The sequence below is a fragment of the Nelusetta ayraudi genome, unplaced genomic scaffold (assembly GCF_046127955.1).
Source record: "Nelusetta ayraudi isolate G7.1 ecotype Tasmania unplaced genomic scaffold, CSIRO-AGI_Nayr_v1 ptg000094l, whole genome shotgun sequence".
NCBI classification, from domain to species: Eukaryota; Metazoa; Chordata; class Actinopteri; order Tetraodontiformes; family Monacanthidae; genus Nelusetta; species Nelusetta ayraudi.
This window is the reverse complement of record NW_027466144.1, coordinates 1,869,085-1,892,416: the sequence shown is the minus strand read 5'-3', so window position 1 is coordinate 1,892,416 and position 23,332 is coordinate 1,869,085.

The window sequence follows — 23,332 nt, the reverse complement described above, 5'->3', positions numbered from 1 at the left end:
TGCTTCCAGTTTCAATCTTTGCTCTGTGAATAATTCCTCGAGACCAGGCAGCAGCTTCTCTTTATGCAAACTTGTGCATTCTTTCAATTGGACTTCCGCATGTGACCCTCTGTCGACCCAATTTAAGTCAAGAGGCCTTCGAGGTGAATGACTGCTGAACCTGAACCAGGTTCAAGCAATTCTGTGTGTTTCTGTGAGAGTAGGCAATGGTTCTGGAGAGTTATTCACTCATGCTCTCTCTCTCTCTCACACACACACACACACACACACACACACACACACACACACACACACACACACAATTATGCGAACAATAGAAAGACCTGACATTAGCACACTAATCGAATACAAAAGCTCTGCAGTGTATGAGCCCCCCGGTCTCCCAGCGGAGAAGAAAGTAAATGAAAATTGAACAAGAGCGGCTTAATAAAGTGGTGAAGATGGCGCTACTAATGGTGGTGGCAGCGGCAGCAGCAGCAGCAGCAGCAGCGGCAGCGCGATCAGCAGGTTGTCTTTCAGCAAACTTCGGGGGGGGGGGGTATTGGAGAGAAGGAAGCAGGTCTCAGCTCTTTGTTTCTGCAGTGGGCAGATTGTGGTTCCTGCTGGAGTCTGACTCATTGAGCTCACATTAAATCAAAATTTCATTTATATCGATGCATCTCAGTGCCTTTGCACTAACACTGTTCAGCACACACACACACACACACACACACACACACACACACACTGACTTTCGCACACCTCTGAAAGCCTGCATAGGTTTAACTTTGGTCCAGGTCCATTACTCTCTCTCAAGACTTGATTCTTCCCTCTGGCTTGTGTGTGTGTGTGTGTGTGTGTGTGTGTGTGTGTGTGTGTGTGTGTGTGTGTGTGTGTGTGTGTGCGTGTGTGTGTGTGTGTGTGTGTGTCGGAGGGGGTAGGGAGGAATATATGGAATCTAATTACAGATCTCTCGGGAATAAAAAAAAAGAGAAAGAAAAGAAAACGAAACGTGAAAATAATTGGACTGAGACGGCAATCGTGTGCTGACACACTGCAGCGGCGAGGCAGTAAAACTAAGAAGGCAACCACTCTGCCGTGTTGAGCCCATATTTTAGGTTCGGTCGGGGATTCGTCTTCTTCTTTCAGTTCAAGGGAGAGAGATGTGTCTGTGAAACGGCTCCCCACCGTGCCACATGCATTAAGCATTTTATTACCGGCTTCATTGTTCTGCATGCAAGAGGGGGGAAGAGCAATATAAAGAGAGGAAAGAAATAACAGTGATAAAAAGTTGAATTACTTTCACAGTGGCGTTGAAATGATGATCGAAAATGTTGCATTGCAACCAAACTTCCAGCAGATAGAATTGTGAAGAACTATGAAGATGAGTTCAATTAAAATGACAATTAGTCAGAAAGTTGCATTTAAAGCTGGGATCTAATTCACGGAACTGCCGGCTTCACACACTGTTGTCTTTCCCACTCGTGACTTTTGTGTGTTTTTCCCCCTTTATTTCTTCAGTTGTCAAGCTGCCCTGCCATCATCCTGGAGCACACAGTTGAGTCCTGAGCCACTACCATCCCAGACTTTTTTTCCTTTTTATTTCCAGCCGCTGGCTTGACAGGTACACTCCGTGCCTCGCACATAATGGCGCCCGCCACAAACGACACCGACGTTTAAAAAGCGCCTTTCATTTGCCGTCGTATTCAGAGTAGAGTTTTGTGTTGTTCCGCCGCCACGCTCCGTTTATTCAATCTGCCTGTGTGAGTCACAGGCCGTGCAGGCCAGGAGTCGTGCTCTAAAGATAGCGTGAAGGATGGCTTACACGTCAGCTTTAAAGCTCCTCTGAGACGAGTTCACGTCTCCTTTCTTTATCTCTCCTCAGGATGCTGCTTTAGCCAAATTAATTGCTCTGAAAATAATAATAAAATAAAAAATAAAAAAAAAAAGGCGGGGTTCCGGGCAATGTTAGTGCTGCCGTGATTTATGGTGAGTCACGACTGAAGCTTCCTGTGAGTTTTTGTCGCTGCTCGCAGCGCGAGTCACTCCTGTTTGAATTGAAAAGCTCCCCGAGTATCTTTTGTTCCTATGGGAGCGCAGCGCCATCATTATGTCACTGCATCGTAATGGCATTGATTTGCAGGGCTGATTCAGAGTCAGTGAGAAAGGCTAAAATTTTATTTTGGAATTGCAAAAATTGTCTTTTCATTCAGAATTCTGGATTAAGTAACCTATTCCGCATAAAAGGACTCCAATTGCAATTTGCGAAAGAAAAATGGACCAAAATTCCTAATTTTGGCTGTCTCATTTTTGCTTTCCTGTTTTAAATCATTGTATCGATAAAATATCATTATCAAACTTAGTGGATATTTTGTTTGGGTTTTTTTTGTTAGGCACACACACACACACACACACACCGGAGGTAGGAGGTGCACCAGGACCTGACTGTGGTCCAGCGCCAATCAGGCGGCAGGTGGGTCAATTAGCAGCAGGTGAGGCTGCAGGGCCTCACTTCCTGCTTCACCGGCCTGGTGAAAAGTGCACTGTGTTTACTCTCCCTGTGCCAGTGACTCTTTAAAACCCTGCAGTTCTGGTAAGTTGGACCTTTTTTTTTTAACATTGCTTTATACTCACTGCAGTATTTTGACCCTTCAAGAACTCTCTTTCACTCCTTTTACTTTAAATAAAGCCTCTCTGTATTAGTAGCAACATTTATCCATTTGCAACGTCACTGCAAAGCACCAGACTGCAAACTGGCCATCCACCCAAAATGCAGTGATTGTTGCAACGTTGCATTAGTGGGACAGTCACCATGAAGTGGCTCATGTAAAAAATAAACAGCGTATCATATCAGAGTGATTCAATATTTAAATTTTTGAGTTCTGATGGTTCTGATTGGAAAGCACACATGAGCACCAAGTGCATTGTTTACACATGGACCAAGCATATTGTAACTCCTTGCAATATCCCTGCAATACGTCAGAGCCCGAGTAGTAAATATGATTGTGGTTCCCAGAGTAAACTAATTCAGGTTCAAACATTTTCTCATTTGTGTAAATTGGGGTCAAGGGGGCAGCTAATCCTGTTCTCCCATTGGCCCTGGGCTTTCCACTTAGTTTTATTTCCAAAGAATCCATGAATATGAAATGAGCTCTTTCTCCTTTGTTGCATCTGCGCATCAATTCAAATACGCACATCAAAAGATTTTAACCACGTCACAATTAGAGAGGTCATTAGGTACGTGAAAAGGCGCCTTGCGCTGCTGCGTGATAAGCTACATCAACCAGCACTTGATGTTTAATTAGCAGAAGCTATTAGCAGAAATCACACAAAGAGAGCAGGAAAAGAAAAGAAAAGAAAAAGTCCACGTGTTGCAGAGCAGGAAGATGATTTTTTTGTGCCAAAGATGCCAAAATGAAATCTTACCCCGGAGTGCTTTACATTTTTTTTTTTTTCCCTTTAATTTGCAGAGCGCGATAGAAGCTGAGATGTTTTGCCCAGAAGAAACATCCAAAAATATTTGCTTGCTGACTCGCAGCCTCGATGCCAGAGTTGCACGACAGGGAGTTTCAATATTAACTCTCGCTCCCTCTGCTCTCGCCACTTGTTTTCTTTTGGAGCGTTTTCGTGGCTCCTTAAATGAGGTAAAGTCACACGTTGTGGCACCCCGGTGTGTTTTTCTCCGGACAGCAACAGCGGTGGTGATTATCATACACATTCTAAATAAGTGTTTTCATTTTGACAATTCACTTCATAATCAGTGTTGCGTGATTGCTTTGCGACTTTTAAGCACCGCAGCCGTTGCGTCACTGTCGGGCAGACAAAGCGACTCGCAGCCGTCAATTTTGAAACCTCATGCATTTTCGCGCTTTTTAACGCGAGTCTCCTGTTGTTCAATCTAAACGTCACGCGCGTGACTGATGAGACGAACCGGCTGAAATGAATTTGTTCAGCGCAGCCGTTGAGCTGTCACAAGAAAAATGGCTTGATTGTCTGGCAAATCTGCTTTATGTTTATTTCCCAGACCTGGTCGGCCTCGCTCTAAAAATACAGCAACAGCCCGGGGGGGGGGATGTCAGGCAACCGCTCAAACGTTTTTTTTCCCCCCACCCCTCTGATTTTATACTGCTGTGGCTACAAACAAGGGGGAAAAAAATAGAAAAGCACAGAATAGAATAATCTCATCTAATGGGATTCTCACAGCTTCGCCGTGCCGTGCCGCCTTTATACATCATCCCACGAGAAATCTAATGACCGCGATCGAATTTTCTTTATGTGTGCGCGGCGGCCACTCGGCCAGGTTTGCGCGCGTGTGTGTGCGAGAGCCGCAGACGGAGAGCAAAAGGTCAGAAAGCGAAGAGAAGCTCGATGAAGTCGACCGGAGCAACCGAAGGATGCATCCTTCTTCGCGAAGCCTCCGTTGCGATATTGCAAAAGCAGCAAGAAGAAGGATATTAGAAAATCGCACAAATGTCACCGCCGCGTTTGCAGGAAATATTACACGACGACCTCAAAGATGAATCAAAACAAGAAAGCGGTAACAAAATGCAGGCAGCAATCAGCCGAGTGTGTGACGATGACGAGTCTTCCTGAGCAAACATTTGCATGTTTTATTTTCCCATCCATCACAGTCTTTTTTACATATGTATCTTTTTTTCTGATTGCGCTGACTGCTGACACACATGGATGATTATATAGATACATGGAAGGTTCAAAAAATGTGGATGCGCGTTGCTTACTGATTACCTGACGTCCTCTTTTGGGCCTGCTTATCTGTCGCAGCCTGGCGAATCCGGAGAGTGAATGCAATTACGGAGACAATGAGGCAACGCCGCACAAGTCAGGGCCGCGATTGGCTCCTCGAAATCCACGCCGCCCGAGAACGCCCGCCTTTGATCCCTTTTCTCTGTGTTTGCCTTCGCCACGTCGATCATGGGAGCGGCGTCGGCCTACTTAGCCCCGGTGGATGGAGTTAATTTTATCTTCGTTACGTGAGGAGAATCATGATTCTCTCGTTGTCACCGTGTATGCGGCCGCGCAGGGGGGAGTGGGGTTCCATCATTTTCCAGCCGCGCCTCCTGACCGCTCGCTTAACCTGCTGGAATATAAAGGCGGGCGCGTCGGTCGGTCGATGTTCACACCCAGACTGTTTAGTGGTGGCGGGTGCATACACTCGAGAGTGAATTGAGCAAAATGATCGGTCTGGACTTGGACTGATGACCCGGAGTTGAACTCGGCACCGAATTCTGACTCTTAAATGCTTTTCTTTGATGTCCGCTGTTGATCTCGTGGTTAATACTTTATGAGACAGACCTTTAAATTAGACCATCAAAGTAAACCTTTTTAAATGATAGCTAAAAAGAGCAAAGAGAAATGATCGTCCAATTAACCTTTCGACGACGCCCCCTGCGAGTTCACTCGGTCTGGAAGGGTCGTTGCCTGTTTCGGTCGCTCCAACCTACACCAAGCTTCCCTTCTATGATTGGCCAGCCAATCAATCGTTTCCGATCGAGCCAACGCGACTTCAGCGTGATCCCACAGGAGGCGCCGGGAGACAGTTGCGAGCGGAGGAAAAATTCAGAAGTCGTTTTATTGATCTGATGCGAGGAAACCGTCGCCTTAAAAAAAAAAAAGGCTTTGGCTCCTGGGCGACTGGCAGCAAATAATATTATTCCAGAAAAGGGTTTTGCCAATTACTGGGCGAGGCAGCGGTGCTCCTGAAGGGAAACTCCAGCCATCAGAGACCACACGGTTCGATGGCTGCAGCAGCAGCAGGTGACCTGGAGGCTGGCAACCACAGCAAGATGTTCCGCATCTGCAGCAAATCACACCTGCATCTCTTCCAATGAACAATGACTTTCCTGTCAGGGGACGGGGGGGGGAGGGGGCAGACCTTACTTGCGTTACGACTGAACCATCGAAAGGAATCATTTGTAGAATCAAACCTTGTGTTCTTCCTGAACTCCCAGCACAGAAAGTGGACTGGACGGAATCCCACCGAGATCACGTCACAGCTCGTCAACGACAATACCGCTAACAAGAGCGCTTCAGCCGCACAAGTGTAATTGCAAAACAAAGTTTCATCAAGACACACACACACACACACACACACACACGCCGCTGTCTATATTTGTCTTTATCTGTTCGGCCGCCGCAAAGCTTGATTGATTAAGTTGATCTCAGCCATTATCAGCCGCCTCTGCGGAAACATCAATCAAACCTGCGGAGAGCCGGAGACCTGCGGCGGGGTTGCTGCTCACGTGGCTTCGCTTTAAAAGCCGTGTGAGAAAGCAAAGTTAAAGATGGGAAGAGATTACAACAAGACAAACGGTTGGCAACTCAAGGCTCTACCTGCTGAGAATATAAACATACTTTTATTTCATTCCATAGAGGATATTTTGTATCCAAGTGATAACATTGTGATAATCTTGTGCATCCTGTGGTTTTATTCACTATTTTCCAGGACATAAAAAAAACATTTGGTCCGTCCTGCCAGCGTGCCTCCTGCTGTGCAAACGTTCAGCCGTGGTGGCACCGTGTTCCAGGACAGATTAAGCTTTTTTTTTGTTTTTTTTTGTTTTTTTTGCTCACCGTGGAGCATCAGCATCAGTCACTCGTCCCGTCGGATGCGACAGACAGAAGGTTTGTTAAGTTTTACCCCTCCTGTTGGAAACCCTCCCAATGGGTCCCTTTTACCAGATGGATACGTGCGATAAATCCAAGAGCTTCGGCAAATGTTCCATCTGGTCTGCGGGGTTATAATGAAAGTTGTTCCGGGGCAAAACTTGATCTGCTTCTTCTGGCATTTCAGCTGTTAAAGCCGCACTGGATTGGCACTTTAGCTGCCAGACATTATGGGGTAAAGGGGAGGATAAACACAGGCGCATTAAGCCATTTAGCCGCCTGCGAAAATGAGTGTACAGAAAGCGAGCCCGGGGGATTTTAATATATGCTAATATATATTTGAATAGGTGTGCGAGCAGAGCGGCTATTACCCTGCCACTTATGGTGACCGTTGTGGGCGGCGATAAAAACAAACAAACCCTCCTCTGCGCCGCTGCCAGCTGCAGCTGTGAAGGCGGCCCGGGGTTCAATCTGTGGCGCCGCCAGGGAGACCAATCTCCACCGACGTTCCACTGACAACACCTGTGGCATCAGGCCCTGGAGTGGAGACTGAGGAAGCCCTCAGTCTATATTGTAGCCGGCCCTGTTTTCTATTTCTATTCTCTCTACAGTCTATTCTATAGTCGCCGTCTCAGGTTTGAGGTCATTTTTCACGCCTATACCTGAATATAGTGAATTTAACTCACATATCCAGGTGGGCAAGGAGCTTACAGGAGGCTTGCAACAGGATGAGACGGACCGCCTGCCAGTAGACCAATTAGATCTTGTTCAGATGCAGGCTGACGGGTAGAACGCATCCATCAAATAAGTCAAGAGATGCTTCCAGTGCTGTAAAAGCACAAAACTCTGCATTCTATAGAACAGATTTTTAATCAAGCGTCACCCACTGAGATGATGGAAAGACTCACTTGAACTGCTCAGTCAGTTTATGTTTTCAACAGACTAAATATCATGAGTTCAGTGCCTGCTTCCTCGCCGCCAAACCTGAAACCAAGCGAAACAAAAGTCCTTGTCTCACACACACACACACGCACACGCACACTCACAAGCACGCAACGCATCGCTCACCTTCCGCTGGTGACGACTGACCGTCAGACACCCTCATTGATCTCGTGCACACCTGTGATTAATGGTGTCATTCCACAGAAGTGATTGATGTCACGGATGCGGGAAAGTAATAAGGCTCGACGAAGAAACCCAGGGTTGCAACTTTCCACTCAGTTTGTCACATAGTGAGCTGCTGCATTGGCACGGTGGTAAAAGAGAGTTTCATGGTCCTTTTTGCACATTTTGTAATGAGTCAAGAGCAAGAGGAAAAGGAAAGCGCTTGTCTGTTATTTTCTATTTCAGGATCATTAAGAAACAGCAAATGAGTGAGTTTGTCAGTGAGTTAGTTTGACAGTTTGTCAACTCTATAGAATAATTATGGTCACCAGTTTTCCTACTGTTGGAGTGTTTGTGTGTCTGGGAAAAATAAGTAGCTTGACGGGTCACACTGTTGGTTTGGATGTCGTTTGATTGCTCCGGGCCAGAAGGCGTGTCGCTGATACTTTGCATGGATCAATAACCGTCTGAAGCGTGATAATTGCCCATGGCGTCATTATTCCCTGCGTGAGGGTCAGTTCAGGACCGGGTCGAGGAGCACACCCTCCACCGGTGGGCGGCCTGTCACGCTGATGGCCATTAGCCTGATTGTAGCCGCTAGTCATCGCCTACACCAGACTAAAGAGCAGCCTGGGCACCCTCGGCAATAAAGAGTCTTCAGCAGCAGGAGCTGGTTGCCGACAGGAGGAGCTGCGATGGCCCGTGAATCATTCACGGAGGAGGAAGAACCTCCTGGTTTAAACGCAGGGAGGAAAAAAAACAACCAACGGCAACAATTTCCCGCATTGATCAGGCATTAAGTGGTGGTCTGGGGAGAGCGCTTTAAATACAGCTGAATGCCTTCATAGATTGACGAGGAGGATATTTACACCGTTATTGACAGGTCACACAGGCAACAAGTCATTTGCGCAACATGCCTGTCTGGGTGCACAAATACGTTACACAAATATCATTGTTTTTCCCTGCCAGCAGGCGATCCAGATGACCGTTCACCCAACGCATACTGGGTGTCAGCGAATCACGTCTTTCTGAAGCATTTTTTTTTTTCCCTACTTTCGTCACGCACGCCCCTGGAGTCACGTCTGGTATAAAAATACACACCTGCTTTGACAATTGAGTCAGAAAAGCAAAAGATTGCAATTAGAACGGCAAGCTGTCATGTGCTGCGTGCACGACGGCGGAGTCGACAAGCTGCACGGAGGTTGTCGTTATTGCTTTTTTCCCCCTTTGACTCTCGAGCTCACACGGGTTTGATGAAGCAAACTCTGAAAGATACAGTTAATTGTGTGACTGTGAAGTGATGCACATTTCTTTTTCTTCTTACCCGCCCTCAGGGTGGAGATGGAGCTGAATCACACCTGAGCTCACATGAGTCCAGAGGAGGTTCGCAGGGGAGCCATTTTTTTCATGTAAAGACACACAAAGCAAACAAAAAGAAATCCAAAGAGGTCATGACCCCAACTGGCCTCTGATTCTGTGGAGACCCGAACCTGCACAACATGCAAAGACGGATCCACAGGCAAGTTTGCATTCTGCTTTTGCTCTCTCTATGAAATTTGGTGCAGAACAGGAGGGACCAAGGGCAGGGGGGGGGTTGATCATTTACTGTTCTATAAATGGTCAGTGGACTGCACTCATATAGAGCTTATAAAGAGCAAACTAGCTGAAGCTAGACGTCTTATATGCATCACATTTGCGGCAGTGTCGTATCGCCCCTGTTCAATAAACATTCAAATAAATAATCATTCCATGTCATTCAACATGGCTCCATCATGCTGTCTGCTGCTCCCAATGGGCCTCCAACTGACACAGTTCAATAAACTTCCCGCAGCCCGTCCAGACACTGAGGCGGACCTGCCCTCCTCTTCCCAGTGAAGCACCATTAATCCCCCCACCCCACCCCACCCCACCTCGCCGTGGTGACAAACACAAATCTGGCTCTCAGAGTTGCAGACGCGGCGGGAAGCCACTTTTGTTATTAGCTGATGGACGTCCGGCGTGTCCCGATTTGACAGCGCTTATTAGCGAGAGTAATGCCGCCCGGCGCCCAGAGGACACCGCCGTCCTCGCGATGATCGCACGTGTTGTGTGGGATGCGCTGCGTTTTGGCTCGTTCGTCACACGCGGCCAAGAATAGGGAGGCGTCTTCGCCCGCCGGCGGGAGCGCAAATACTTAGACGACATCATCGGGGGGGACCTCTGTCGAGGCCACAAAGCCGAAGCGCCTCTGAGGTGACGTGACGGGGAAACCTTTAAGAAAGCGCCGGCGATCAAAACACCAGAGTTGCATGGCTCACCATATGGAGAGAGAGAGAAACAAAAGAATAAACCTTTGTCTCAGAAAATATTCTCGACTAAAAGGAAAACAATAATCTTTGAAAAATTGATCTGGACTTTTGTCGTTTCGAACCAGGCGTGTTCAAAACTTGATTGGTGTTTTTCAAACCTTTTGAGCCACAGCACATTTTTCACATTGAGAAAAATTCCCATGGTGCACCACAAACCAAAAGTATTATAAAATGACGCTTTTTTAATAATGACAATAGAGTCTCTTTAATTTATTTATACCCACTCAGTGTGAAACCAGGGCCTGTTTAGATGCACACAAAGCTGATGTCCTGGGAGGAGTTGAATTGAACTGAATTGAAAACAGGCTCACATTCCCTTTCAAGCACAGTCACTCTGCCATGGAATGTTATTGTGGGTTTTTTTTTTCAGACCAATTAAGTGGAACTGGATCATTTTTCACGGCCCACCTGACATCATCTCCCGCTACACTAGTGTGCCGCAGCGCAGCGGTTGAAAAACACTGGGTCACAGAACCAGTTGCATGCTGGTTTTCTCTGTCAGTAGAAAACCAGAAATTTCTTGCAGTACGTGCGATACAATGGTGGACAGAAAAAGGTGACGGTCCTTTTTCCAATTTGCCCCAAAACCATCTGGCAAAGTGAACAGCAGCGAACTCTGCAGGGCCCCCATGCACTGACACTTTGCACGACGACAAACCAAAATAGCCTGTCCTTTTTTTCCCCCAGAGTTCACAACTCATTGTATGATTAATGTTGTTCACAGCAGGGTAGATGCCGCATGTGCAATTAAGTTTTTTTTCATGGCACCGCCTGACGCAACATCAAAAGATGACATCAATATTTTATGTAACGTTCGTCTCTAACGTCCTTCGAACGTGTGACGTTAAACCCAGCGGGAGATCCTGTGGCGTGTGAGTGCGTGTGTGCTCAATCAAATAAATCTTTCCTCCACATGGATTTCTTCCTCCCGAATACATGCATTCCAAATGCGGCTGAAATATGGAAAACAGTCACGCGTGTTTGGTGGGTTTGTTCCCCCATGGCCGCCTCATCGTGCTACAGGTGGTGGTCGCGAGGGAGGGAGGGAGGATCAAGGGGTGAGGACGGCACACACGCTGTGGGTGAGGAGCCGCTTCACTGCAAGAGACAGAAAATCAACAGCCACGCTTTCACACCGACAGGCAATTTCGAGTCCGACTGAGGCCGAGAAAGGGAGGTTCGGCTGTGATGAGAACGCTCGAATCCACAACGGAGACGAAATGCAAAATAGCAGCGAACGCACAAAAGTCCCCATGAATCATTGTGGGGGTGCGGACAGCGGCAGACAAGCTAATTTGACACCACAATGCTGAGTGTTTGTGCTGCTGCGCTCACCTGGTGAAGAACCAGCGTATTCACTCAGAGACAAAACAAAGCCCTGGGCAAACAACGTTTGAACATTTTTCCGTCTGAACCCTGGAAGGACTTCACGCGACTCGACCACCGTTTGCTCGGCGCATTTGAATATTTTATAGATCCCCTCTTGTTTAGTTAATAACAGGGTTAATCTTTTATGTGTTGTTATGCGGCGCGACGCCGTCTTATTACACTGATGCGTCAAACAAACTCAATATTTATACGTGTTCGTTTATCCTGGAGTGCAACGTTTGCAACGACTCCCAGGTTTCTCTTTGTCTGACCTCGCCGCCAACCTGTTGCGTCACATTCAGCAGATGAGTTGTAGTCGCCACTAGTAGCAGCCTTGAATATTTAGAACGACGTCGAGTGGAGCCCACTCACTTATGATGTTTTTATCCTTGTAAACCTTTCCTTGTATTATTGACGGCCTGCGCAGATGAACGGCGCCACGGACGCAGGGTCTCCAGCAACAGCGAAGCAGTTCACCCCCCCTCGCAGGGCGACTGCAGCTCACACGGTTATTGTGACGCTGACGGTGGAGCCGGCTGCGGTTTAAAATCGAACCTTTTAGAGCCTCTGGCCTGCGTTTGGATGCAGCTGCACGTTTGAATTTGCTCTTGCTGGTCAGGCTGCTGGTGCGAACATCACCGCCCATGTTTGTGCAGTATCTGTAGTAACGCGTGTCTATATTTAGTAATGCATCTGAGAGTGCTGAGGGGTCACTCATCAGTGTGTCCAAACTCCCACGAGAAGAGCGGGGGATGTATGGAGCCGCGTACATTTCAATCGCAAAACTGCGACCTTGACGACGGCAGCCATCAGGCCCCTGTTTGTTGTTGGTTTCTCTTTCTGTTGTTGTTTTTTTTTTCCTCTGGTTTCTCATTATTCAAAAGCTACGAGCACAAGTCAATTCAACTCCGTGGCTGTGTAGCGCTGTCCCAATAACATTGCCGTCGATCAGTCACGATTTCAAATTCGCCGGAGCTCCTGTCAGCAGCAGCGAGTTCAGCGCGTTCAATTTTTTCCTCCCCACGAGCAGATAAATGAAGTGGAGCGACGGCCAAAGCTGCGGGTAGGCATTCCAATTTGCACGTCCCCGAGTCCCTCCGTGTTCGACGGAATAAATGAAATGGAAACAGCCGAAGGACTGCGAGCTGAGCTGGAGGGGGAACGGCCTCGGGCCCACGTATGGAAATATCCAAAGCCCTCCTCCACCTGCAGCAGGTGTCGGGAGCCGAAGCCTGTTGCCGGGATTCAGGTGTCCTCCTCTTGCAGACGTGCTGCCCTTGCTGTTATAGCAGCAACATAAATGTCAGCTCATCTCTTGTTCAGAGTCAATGCTGCTTCCAAAAAGCTCTTTCAGTCCTCTTCAGCAGTGTTTAAACTGTCTTTCCCACCAGATTGCAACCCGCGATGCACGTCACGCATCTCAAAAATCTCGTCCCGGACAAAAGTGTTATTACTTTTTTGTCAAAAGTGCCACAGTGAGTCTCAGCCGCACGCTCCTACAGCCCTCATCCTTTTTTCTTCTTCTTACTTTTCCTCTGATTTTTAAGGGCATCTTGCCGCAGTCGCTTCGTGGATACTGATTGCTTCCTCGGTACTGGAGCGCACTTTTTTTTTCTCAGAGTGGAGATGAATAAGTGGGAATTGGACAACGACACGACGGAGACGCCCCGGCCACATTTCCCTTTCTCTCCGTGTCCATCACGAGCTCGTTATGACGACTGAATTGATTGGGACGCCGCCAGTGAGGAGAAGCAACAATGTCCGTCTGGGCCAAAGAGGCGGTTGGGTGGAGAAAATGAGTAGGAAACGTTGAATGTAAAGGGAGGCAACGACTCGCTCTGCCCGAGCTCTCTGATGAAATAGATATGTGGCGCGCTGCAGCGGGGATTCCTCGGGGGGGCTCTGCTCTGCCTTTTGGTGCAAGTTCAAAGAATATTTCACAGGGGGACGATTCTCCCCCCCCCCCCCCCTCCTCCACCACCACCACCCCCACCCGCCTCCTCTCCCCCCCTGGAGATCAGTCATCTTGTCTGACTGCTGTTCGACGGAGCAGTGGCACTCTGTGTGTGGCTGGAAACGAAGAGTCGAGGATGACGGAATTCGTTTGAGCCTCATTTTCGTTGATGAAGTCACGGCGGGGGGTTTTGGAGGGCTGCTCCACACTTCCTGCCCCTCCCCTCCCCCCATCCTCCACCCACGTTGTGCAAAATGTCAACTGGAGGCCTCTTGAGTGATGGGAGGCTGGGAACAGACGGCGTTGGGCTCCAGTCTCGCCTCTCACAGCGGCACTCCTGGCACTCGCTCGATGTCGCCTGGACTCTCAGGCCCGTCGCATCACGCCGCCGCCAAGGCTCCGATTCACTTCATCGATGCGGCGTGACTCATAGCCGCTCCCCTCCAGAGAGCGCTGGGAAGAAGTGCGGCAGATGTGGACGGCTGCAGCTGCAGCCCGAACCTCTCGCAGCGCTGCAAGGATTGTGTGCCTTCCATTTTGTTGTTCCCTCAAGAGTGACTTGTTTTTTTTTCTAATATTCCTGAAACAATCTGTTTGTGGCACTGCAATGCCACCTTCCAAAGTTAAATTTAGACCCTTCTGAATCTAAATCTGTAAACTGCTGTTCACTCCTACTTATGGTTGAATATGAATATCTGTGTAAAATCGTGGAGTCTTTATCGTGTACAAATCATCGCCCGTCTTAATTCTAACAATCTCCGTTCGAAGAACTCCTGTCAGTCCATCCTCCAGCAAGCGCGCACGCCTCCATATAGCGGCAGGGCCAGTTTACAGTCCCTGGGATGAATAATTTAACAGCAGAGAGCTCCAAGCTCCGCTGTCCGCTACAAGCATCCACCTGCTTATGTATACCTCCAAAACATCAACACTCCTGGAGGAAAAAATAAATAAATAAAAGATTTTCAAAACATCGCTCTTCCATACTGTGTTGGCTGCTTGGCTTGCAATATTCCCATCGTTCGAAAGCGTCAGTCACTGGAAGAGAAAATAAAGTATTGACCAAAGCGAGTCGGGCAGACGGACATTCTATAAATTTCATTGAACCGCAGAAATAAACTCAATTCTGCTCACTCATGGCCTCTTTTTCCCCCTCCCCGTCTGCCTCCCGACTCGCGGCTCAGCTGGACGTGAGCGTCCGCAGTCGGAGGGGAAGTCGCGGTCGGAGCCTCCGAGGCTCATTCCAGCGATGCGGGCAGGGCTTCACTGCCATGTATCAGTGTCATACGCCAAAGGTCAGGCAGGGGATCGGGAGGAGGTGGTGGCGTTACTGATGACAGGTGGGAGAGGCTCAAATTGGGTTTGGGTCTGACAGTCCCTGCAGGGGAAGTCACGGCGGCGGCAGGTTCAGTCTCGGACCATCTTGTTGAAACGCAGCTTCTCCTGCAGGGAGACGAGCGTGAAAAGCTGTGCATTCAAATCTTATGATTCCTGTTGTTTTCGGCACTGGGATTAAACTTGAGAACGTTTTTTGCCTGGGCTTTAAGTCACTTTCCCAGTTTTTGACCCTCAGGTCATTGTTTATTGTATCTCCATGCGTAGATTGTTCTGTGCAAATTGTGCAAATAGTTTCTTTTAATGAGCTCGCAATTTTGCAGAGCATCAAAGCCGCTGTAGGATCGGCAGCGGCGGCTCGTTCACGGTCAAACCTCACCCACGGTTCCTCCACCGTACACCAGCTGTTTGTGCGGCGCCGGTCGCTTCATTAAGCCCTAGCTGGAGGTCCTTTTTAATTGGTGCGTTTTGACTGAGGTAGGTCTCAGGGTAGATCCCTCAGCCTTCCCCCGGTCCGGGGGGCCCTCATGGGGTTCAGCTCACCCAGTTTTGGTGCATTGTTTGACGGGAACGCAGTCCATTTGGAACTCAGCGGGTCGCCATCGATCGGCTCTGATTCTATTGGCTGTAAAAGCTCTGAGGATGAATCTGCAGCAACGCGACCATCCACTTCTGGCTTGGGCTACGATAATTCAGACCCTGCTGGCAGGTCTTAATAGAAAGGCACTTCTAGTTCCTCCGACATCCCTCTCTCCCCGTCTGATAAATGTATGAATAATTCCCCCCCACACCTCCATCCTTTTCTCAGCAGCTTTCCCAGAAGTGGCTGTCTAATGAATAAAAGGAAATGACAGAAGCGCCGGTCACCCAGCAATGAAAGCTTCTGGATTGGAACTTTAATGATGCATTTTGCAGAAGGGGTCATGGGATTTGCATCATCGCGGACTTCTTGTACAGATATGGGCGAGACACTTCGGAAAGTTCTGTAAAATATGCAGACATGTCTTTAGTCGGGAACTCATTTACACTGTAAAGTGTAGCACTGTACAAATAAAAGTTGATTGATTGATTGACTGCAGTGGAAAGACTTCCTGCAGACATCGGCGGGCAATCTGTGACTGTATTACCTTCAAATTCTTACTTTCCCTCAGTAGGGGGGTCTTGTTTTTACCAAACAAACAAAGTTTGTGTCTCCTGAGGTGCACGTCTGCCGCATATCAACGTCCATAGTGGCATAATTGCTCACTCAGTAAATATGTTCCACTCCAATTCACCAATTATGAGCCCCGGAGTGCAAATGATCTCGTCAATCCGTGATTGTCGCTCGACTCAGCCGTGCATATAAACACACTGGCAGCCGGTGACGTTGATGAGGAAGTGATGACTTTTCTCTGCTTTGATGGTGCTGAGGGCTGCGCTTTTCTTTTTCCTTTCCTCCCCTCCAGAGTAAGTGATCTTATAAAACACAGCTAATTATCGCCGGCGGCCAGATTGCAGATTGATCGGCAGTTGGTCGCGGCTCGGACCTTCGCTACCTCCGTCATAAAACGCAAAATCAAAGTCGGCGCCGCTCCGGCCGTAGCTTTTTCGACGCGGAAGAGGAGGGGTGGGGGGAGGAGGGTCGCGGAGTGGCGGGGATGCCCGGGGTGATTCGTCACACTAATTTCATGGATGGAGGCAATTCGTTTTGTGAACTATTAATCAACCCCCCCGCCCCCCCAACAAACATTTACTCTGAAGTCACGTGCGATCGAGCATCAATTATTAAACAGCCGCTCTGAAGTCAGTAATTACCATGAAAAGCGCTGCAAACCGGCGCCTCCCCTCCAGTCTCTCCCTCTGCTGCAGTAAGTTTGCTTTTGTTTTCCTGCCGCACTCCAACAGCTAATTGATATTTCCTTGACCCAAACTCTCCCGCTTATAGCTCCTGTAAAGGTCGCCGCTCACTCCGCTCGCTGTGACTGCTGCCTGCATGTCACGGAGGCGAAGAGACGGCGGAGCGGCGGGTGAGTCACCGCACGCCGGGTGTCGCTGCCTCCGTCTGCCCGGTAACTCACCGCCAGGTTGCGTCCATCTGCAAGTGAGCCGCACGTGGCAAAGTGAAGAAGTCAGAACGAGGGGAGCAAAGGTGTGCGCGTCTTGTCCTCTACCTGTGGGTGAAAGGTCACAGGGTCAGTCGGATGGAGCAAAGCATCAGCTTGCTCAAACTTGTGTAGTTGCTCAACTTTGCTCAACTCTGCTGGGTTTTAGTGCAAAGTGATGACAAGAACCCAGGATTATTTGGCTTTCAGACACAACTTAGATTCTGCCCATTCCTCTTCAGGTGCGTCGGCAAATAACTTGTAGCCAGGTGCGATGATGACATTGTGTATCTCAATTTCCCATTGATCGGCCACTTTCGTGGGAAATGCTTTTAGTTGGCATTTGTGTAGGGGGATGCTGAGGGATTGTTGGCTGGCCCACAGTGTAGATTCTGCAATAACGGCAAAATTCTCAGAGCTGGAGAATAGTTCCCCATTAAAAGATGAGCTAAGGATGATGCCTAAGGCTCCCACGCGCGGCGGAGACGGTGCCAACACGAAGCGCCCCGCTGTTACCAGCGCCGCGTTCATTTGTCTCTGCAGCATGGAATCCATCCCAAGGATTTATGAAACATTTCAGCCTGGCGAAAGAGATCACTCTCATCTTCTCTCAGTGTTTTTCCTCCATTTGCTGGATGTCATAAACCAGGTTATCAGCACATGCAAATCACACCCAGAGTACGAGAAACCCTGTTTGTGCAACGGCTGTCTTCATCTGACAACATCTGGTGGGCAAGTTTAGGATGTCTTGCATCATGTTCAGCCTAGAGGGGTTGGTGATGATGCGGATTGATGTGCAATCAGATTGGAGATGAACGGGTTTTGTATTTTCAGGTTTAGCTTCTGTGACTGTGTTGGACGCGTCTGAAAGTTTTTTCTTGTAACTTTTTCGCCCTTGCGCAATAAACCTGACTTGTCTCTGCCGTCGCAGCGGTTGGAGGTGATTTTCAATCTGTCTTTCTGAGTGACTTCGAGGGGTTTTTTGGTTGTTTTTTTGCAGACCTTGTGGCTGGTTTCAACTGCTCTGTTGAGTCTGATGGGGACGTGCGTTTTGAATAGAATGAGCAAGTCCGAATTAGAGTATGGAAATCTTGTCTCTTACTCGGCACAGTTTCCCTGACGAAGAGTCACCCCAGTCCCTCAGAGATTAGTTTCCAACTTGTCACACATTTGTGCGTGTGGGTGGGCGTGATTTGCACTCAGAACGTTGGCGCGAGGAAGGAATATGCAGTATTGGAGAGAGCGACACTGCTTTGACTGCAGATTGTCATGAACCCCCCCCCACACACACACACACACACCCTCTCTGCCCCTGTCGTTTAAAGCCGTGCTGTCCAGCAACCCAGTAACACAGTGTGGCAGGTGTGTCCTGTGGTGTCAAACACATTTATAATCCAGCCAAGGATTATAAACACACACACACACACACACACACACACACACACACACACTCCTCCGACTGCTTAACATGTGGTTCTGTTTTATCTTCAAGCCAAGTGTCGTTACTGGGGGGAAAAATCATACCCATCATCATCATGGTTGCACTCTTGGTCGAGCTCTGTGACAATAACACTATATTCTAATACTAATACAAATGAGAAGTTGCAATCCAAACCAATAATAGCAATAGCAGACATTAGCATTAGCCTGATTGGGTTCCGAAACAATTGTACACGGCAGTTAACACGCACATCTTATTCTTGCCCTGCCAATGTAAATGTAGATATGTGGGTGATGGACGGCGCACTTAGTTTGTTGGTTGAAATGATGGGCCAATAAAAGTGATGAATTCTAACGAAGCCGGCCGCCTGCTATTTGTCAGAGGCGGGGCGGAGGTGGACACCAGGGCATTTCAATAGTTTTACCCATCTGCTGCCTCTCAATCCGAGGCCAAACAAATGACAGATGCACAGCTGCTGCGGAAGGCGAAGTGACCCCATACGTGCAGCATTTGTCGTGGCGCACATGTGACCGACGCAGCCGGTGAGCGCGACTAAGAGTTTATTTTTTTACGTGCACATGTTGAAGTCGCCGTGTTTTCCGCGACTACTTCAAAACCAATTTCTAGAGGATGTTTTTTTTTGTTTTTTTTTTGCAAAAGTGATGGAGACAGGGGTATTTATTATATGTTTGGACATTCTGACAAACAAACAGAAAAAAAAAAAAGAGGTCTCCTGCACTGACGACATTCTCCTCCTCATCATTTATGGAAGATGCGATTTATGCTGTCTTGTCAATCCCGGCCCGCCCGCCTGCCTACTGGGAGCTCCTTGTGTGCACGTTTGCATGCGCGCGCACTCACATAAATGTACGCATGTTCGCGTGGACGGTGGAGGTACACGGCTGTGAATCAAGGGCACGGTGATGTGACACGCGTCAGTTCACCTATCGATCGCACTCTATTGGCAGCTCTCACTCCTCATTAAGTCGCCGCCATCCGTCAGGAGGCCGACAGCCTCTCCTGCTGACACAGTGCCGAGGTGCGGAGTGGGAGTGGGAGTGGGAGTGGCTTCCTGCAGCAGGGCGAATTCAGAATTCCTCCTGCTGGAAATTGCATGACATAACTGTGACTGTTGGAGTTTGTAAAAGACGACGCAGGGTTTTTTTTATTTGTTTCCATGTTTTGTTAGTGTGTCTCCGACTGGCTGCTGCTGCTGCTGCTGATGATGATGATGATGATGATGATTTCAGAACTTGTGAGGCCAGGCTGAGGGCTGAATCATTCGACAGCAAGCAAATCTGCTGCTGTGAGACGAGAGGAGTCCGTTTTCTTCCAGCTCTAGCGGCACCAACGTGAGCTGAATGTAGTTTGAGATTTTGCTTGAAAAATAAATGGAGTTTATGCAATGCACATTGCATGCAGTGTGGACAAGTGTGCCAAGACCTCACCTGCCTTGTTGTGTCAGGCCGCTTCACCCCCTAAAGCACAGGTGTCAAGCTCTGGCCCACAGGCTAAAAAATTATATTTGGCCCTCAAGGCAATATTAAATCACTACCAGGCCGCCAGTATAATACGGCACATGTACTGCTAACACTACAAATCTCTGAATGCTCTGCAGGCTATTTACTTTAACAGACGTTTTCTTCATGCACTTTTTCTTGCTTCTCCAAGTCGTGGCCTTGAGTGGTTGCACGTTCATTAAGGACATTATTATTTGTTTATGTTGTTTTTTTTTAAATGTATTAGTTGCCCGTGGGAAAGGTTACTGTTGACATTTAAATCAGAAGGCTGCAAATAAAAAGGAGCCATTCGATTTTTTAATGACTTGTTATTTATTTTGTTATTTTTCATTTGAACTTTGATTTTGCATGCGTGCAATAACAAGTTTATTTATTGTATGTATTTAGCTTTGGCTGATCCACATTTAGTGTTGAATCAAACTTGTTTGGGTCCATATAGAAAAGTTCACCGTTCTATTTGGAGGAACATTTTTTCAATGAATATCAACATTGGCTAGCGACTTTGTCCAAGTTTTAAACTTTATCCCCACAGTGTATTAGAGTTTGACACTCCTACCCTAAAGTCGTGCACTCCTCCAGGCCTCCACGTGTTTGATATAGAGGGCTGCCCGCCTGCCTTCCAGCCTCCTGGTTGGCCATTGATTGCACACAGCAGCAGAGTGCACCTTCAGCAATTTTGGAGATGATCCGCTGTTCCTGCAGGCCATCACTCACCCAAGGTGGGGCCCCGGCCGCTCGGTGGCGGCGGTGGATCCCATAAACAGCCTTCAAGAGAGAAATTTTGCCGCATAGCGGCCGAGATTCAGCGCTTGACTGCGCCGTGTGAAAGCGAGATGCGTGTTTTTTTTGGTGGTGCACTTACACCGCGCTCCCCGGCGAGCAGACATAATGCACAGGTCAGAGGCCGCAGCAGCGTCGCTCACGTCTGAGTGTGAACGCGATGATCCTCTCAGCTAAGATTGAAGAGCTCGCAAACATCCAGTTGTTTTTGCCGTGTGTGGGGTTCATCTTTGAGAGTTTGCTGCGACCTCGGGGACAACAGAGTGTGTTTTGCAGTTCCGGGAAAAAAAAAAACATCAGTCAGTCTAAATCTGAAAGCAGCAGAACACACGCTCAATTTCCCACGCACGCCGCACGAATCCTGCAGGGAAAAAGCGACAACCTGAAATAGCCGCTCCTGCTTTTGAACCTACACATTTTTCCATTTCTGACTCCCCGCTTTGCGTCGCTAAGAAAAGCTCTGTGCATGTTCTAGCCAGTATTTACCTTATTACATAAATTACTAGATTGGTATGGTCAGTCACTTCCTGATTCCAACTGAGGCTTATCGACCTCAAGGTGCATCCAAATCAATAGTTAGTCGTAAACAAAACCGTGTTACGCTATGTTTAAGCTGGAAATCAATGTTCAAGTCTAAATCACGTGTTTAAAAAAAAAGATAACGATCGTAGAGTTACGGGCGTGGCAACAGTTTAGTAGCACGTTGCATTGGCAGTCAAACCATCGTCCACCTCCAAATATGGAATCTTCCAGTTTCAAAGTGGCGCTGACTGTGAAGTTAATCTCTCGCCTTGGAAACTTCACCACGACGCCGTCCGTCTCTATGCGCAGTCAACGGCCAGCGCCGCCCGGGTTTAGAAATGGTTCTATTCATTAGCGCTGAAAGCAACGTATTCATGCTCTTCTTACGCAGCCTCGAGCACGGCTCTCAGATTAGATCCAAGGTTCCTCCTTGACCCTCTCATATCAGTGCGCTGGCAAGCGTGGCATCCATCTGTCCCATTCAGGCCTGCGAGTTCAGACAAAGGCGTGAGAGCCTCTCCGGCAGCCTCCCACGCGCCTTCACAGAGAAGGCGTCACCGCGGCCGAGCAGCACCAGCAGCAGCAGCGGTGACAGTGGCGGCCGCCGCCGTCAACCTGCGCATCAGGCCATAAAAGTCAGCGAGTCGGAGGTGTGGCTCCGGAAGCAGCAGCTGTCGCGCAACAGTCGGCAGGTTTCCGCCTTCCTCTGACTCCGTCCGACGGCCGTTGTGCAGAATCAGAGGAAGATTTTCAACTTAATCTCCGTCTGAATCAATGCAATCCGTCACTGTAGATATAAATACCGGGAGAGACGCTGGTCAAACTCCTGCCTTTATTCCTGAGGTGAAATCCTCCTCGTCTTCCCTTCCTGCCACTAGATTAAAAGGTCAGCCTTGGCTGTGCAGTCGTCACGGTGGCACTTCAAGGGATTTTGGCCGAGACAGAACTGGAGCGATGGTTTTTGTTTGTCGTTGATTTTGTTTTTGCTCGGCAATTTAAAAAAAAAAAAAAAAAGAGGGTAACAACCAGCCAATTGAATCAATTTGATGCAAGTGACTGAATAATTTGCTGCCTGCAAATTGTGAGAGTAATTTGTCTTAATCAGTCTAATTGCGTTCTGTTGAATTTGACTTCATTTCCAAACATTTAAATGTAGTGTAGTAATTTGAGGACTGATTAAAAAGCTATTTGGTTAATTGTCATTATTCATACTTAACAGTGTGAGCATATTACTGCTTCCTGTTTAGAGTTTTACTAGAATAGAAAATAATACACACACACACACATATGTATAAATATATATATATATATGTAAACGTAAACTTAACTGTACTGATTACTCGCCACGACTGTATTGTGAAAGAAAGCACGAGGATTGTAGGAATGTTGGAGCTCCAGCTCAGCACGGACGGAATGAGGGGAAAAAAAATGTCTTTTTAACGACTTTTGACGTTTCATTGGTTCCTCCAGCTGATATCGTGAATAATTACAGTCTTCTGCTCACAGGCCGTAACTTCCAGATGGCCTCGAGGGCTCTTCAAATGAACCTTAACAACCACTCCAGACGTTTGCCTTCCTGACGATGGGTTACTGGGCCAGCTGATGACGCACCGAGGATGAGTCTCACAGTCGCTTGGTTGTATGTGCACTAATGCGCAAAGCGTCGCACTAATGCACAGAATCTCAACCTTTTCCCAAGCCCGTGTGCACGCAGCCCAATCCTCTCTGATACAGGCCCGGCAGCCTTTGTGTTCCCTGCTTTTGTTTGATTGCCGCTGAAGGGTATGACTCATCAGCATATCATATCGGTAGGTTTTTATTGTCCATGAGTGGAGTCAAGTCAACTTGTCGTCAATGTTTGCCTGTGAGTTTTTTTGGACATAAACCAACGTAACATGGCTCGTAATAACATAAATCAGGCCCAATAAGATACTATTACGGTTCAGGGATGCATGACTTCAAATCAACAGCAGCTATAGCACAAAACTGCAGCATGAGGCCGGTCACTGGAACTAATAAAAAATGTTTTAGGCACTAGCTGTCGCGGAAAGAGAAAACAACCAAACAAATGCGCACACTTGAGCGGCTATCAGCTCCCAGCAGCTTGCAGTGGATGAGGGAGAAGCTGTTTGTTGGCACCTGCCCTGCAGCGGAGGGAGGAGTGAGGCATCGATCCTGCACGCCTGGCCGGTGGGCCGCAGGCCACATGGTACAGTTGGCATATCAGGGAGCAAAAAAAACACAATCAGCTGTTATTAGAAGCTGTCTGTGAGGTATTG